This window comes from Pelodiscus sinensis, chromosome 4, assembly GCF_052426305.1.
Source record: "Pelodiscus sinensis isolate ZL-2025 chromosome 4, ASM5242630v1, whole genome shotgun sequence".
Lineage (NCBI taxonomy): Eukaryota > Metazoa > Chordata > Testudines > Trionychidae > Pelodiscus > Pelodiscus sinensis.
Window position 1 is genome coordinate 97,483,351 of NC_143055.1, and position 2,256 is coordinate 97,485,606.

The 2,256-nt window shown below is 48.1% G+C and overlaps 1 pseudogene; it reads right to left on the reverse strand.

Moving 5' to 3' along the window:
• Positions 1 to 460: 460 nt before the first annotated feature.
• LOC149524555 (uncharacterized) lies at positions 461 to 1,788 on the reverse strand (annotated as a pseudogene).
• Between the last annotated feature and the right edge of the window lie 468 nt (positions 1,789 to 2,256).

A 2,256-nucleotide genomic window follows, 5' to 3' on the forward strand; every position in this document is an offset into this window, starting at 1 on the left:
TTAAAGTGCAGCAGGGGAGGTTTAGATTGGACATTAGGAAAAAATTCCTAACTGTCAGGGTGGTCAAATATTGGAATAAATTGCCAAGGGAGGTGGTGGAATCTCCCTCTCTGGAGATATTTAAGAACAGGTTAGATAGACATCTGTCAGGGATGGTGTAGACGGAGCTTGATCCTGCCTTGAGGACGGGGGGCTGGACTCAATGATCTCTCGAGGTCCCTTCCAGTCCTATTATTCTATGATTCTATGACTCTATAATATCCCCACATTTTCCACAGGCTACGTTCATGCTGGAAGATATCTTGCTGCTGAGGTTGAGCTGGGAAACAAGAGAGGGTCTTCTGCAAGACAGTAGCTTCTGTCTTGTCTTGCCTGTATGCAGCAATCCCTCCCTCCCCCCATTATAGCACCATAGTGTGGGAATGTTACCTTTAATAGGAGGGGGAACAAAGCAGCTCTATCCAGAAACCTGCAGAAGTGAATAGCCCAATGTCTTCATGGCATTTTCAATGAGATCTGTGAAGCTGAGTACCATGAGGTGAGATTCCATCAACATCGTGTTCCACATCTGACTACCCTATGTCAATAATAGCATCATGCAGACCCAGACCTTTTTGCAACCTTTCTTCCCCAAGCAACTTGCTTCAGGACTACCAGAAATCAAAACCACTTACCAGGTGCATCCTGTGTTGCTTGCGCTTGCCCAGCCTCCATCTGCTCCTCCAGAGTAGAAAATAGCTCCTGACTGCAAGCATCCGTGGATGTCGAATCATCTGCTGGCCCTGGATCCCACTTGCCCTCAGCACTGTCATTCACAATTTCCTCCTCCTGGCTCAGTCCATTCTGGGATGACCACTGAGGCCCCAAAATATCCACAGGGGTCTTTGAAGTGGAGGTGAAGTTGCCTCCAAGTATGTCATCCAGCTCTTTGTAGAATGGGCAGGTTGTGGTCACAGCACCAGAGTGGTGGTTTGCTTCCCACGCCTTGTGTGAGGCTTTTCACAGTTCCTTCACTTTGACCCTGCATTTTAGAGCATCCTGGTTATGGCCTCTTTTGGTCATGCATCTAGAGATGTGCCCATAAGTATCATAATTCCTACAGCTGGGACTGGATGGCCTCCTCTCCCCAAACACTGATGAGATTCAGCACCTCGGCATGGCCTGGTGTGTGGAGCAGTCATGGTTACCTGGAAAGATGTGCTGAGAGCACTCCATGCAAAACCAAGCAAACAGGAAGAGAACTTTCAAAATTCCCAAGGAATGTAAAGGGCAGGCCTGAGAGTTGGTCACCTAAGGGCAGAAGATATCAAATCAATGACCAGAGAGGCAAGAACAGGCACTGTGGGACAGGTACTGGAGACCAGTCACATTGCAGTAGTAACACAAGGGTGTCCATACTGACATCACAGCACTGCAGCCATTGCGAAGCAAGCCCTACGCCTCATCAAAGTGGTTTACCTAAAGTGCAGCAACTGCGGAGTTAGTGTGCACTGAGTTCCTTGCCAGTTGGACACCTTGGGAGTTACAGCTCTGGTAGCTGATTTACTGTGCTGTAATTTCCCAGTGTAGACTAGGCCTTAGTCTGTTCCCCTGGGTATTGAGCTGTGACACTGTGATTACCTTTCCTTGACCTTAAAAGCTTGTCCCTATCACTAACAGAAAGTAGTGTAATAAAGGAGATTACCTTACCCACCTTCTCTCTCTCTCAATCAAAGTTTTGTCACTTAGTTCAGTGGAAGCAATATTAGATTTCAATGTGTGCCCTTCTTTTATTGCTATTGCCTGCATCTGTACACCTGATCTCTCTTCACTACCAGGGTATTTCACTGAAGTGTGGTCTCCATAATAAGCCCAGCTCTAAAGCCACAAAAAGCTAGGCAGCTAAAAGAATAGACGTTGCTGTAGCTGATGCATTAGCACATTCTTGTTTTTTCCCAGGAATAGAAGGCTTGAGACAGGGAAGCAGTTAGTAGAAATTAAACTGGAGTGGGTAATAATTTTTGACTGGGGGCTACGCTGGAAGGGACAGGCCCAGCATACTTCCATGCTTCCCCACCCACAGACCCTGATTGGGGGTGGCGGACCATGCAAAGTTTTACATACTCCCTCCCCCCTGAGAGAACCTAAAGCTGTTTTGAACAGCTGGAGGTTCCTGCTAGGTACCCATGCCCCTGGCGGTGGGAGGAGACTTCGCATTCTCTTCTCTGCTGCCCCCAGGTCAATCAGGGCCTGGGGAGGGGGCGCATGTGAAGTCTC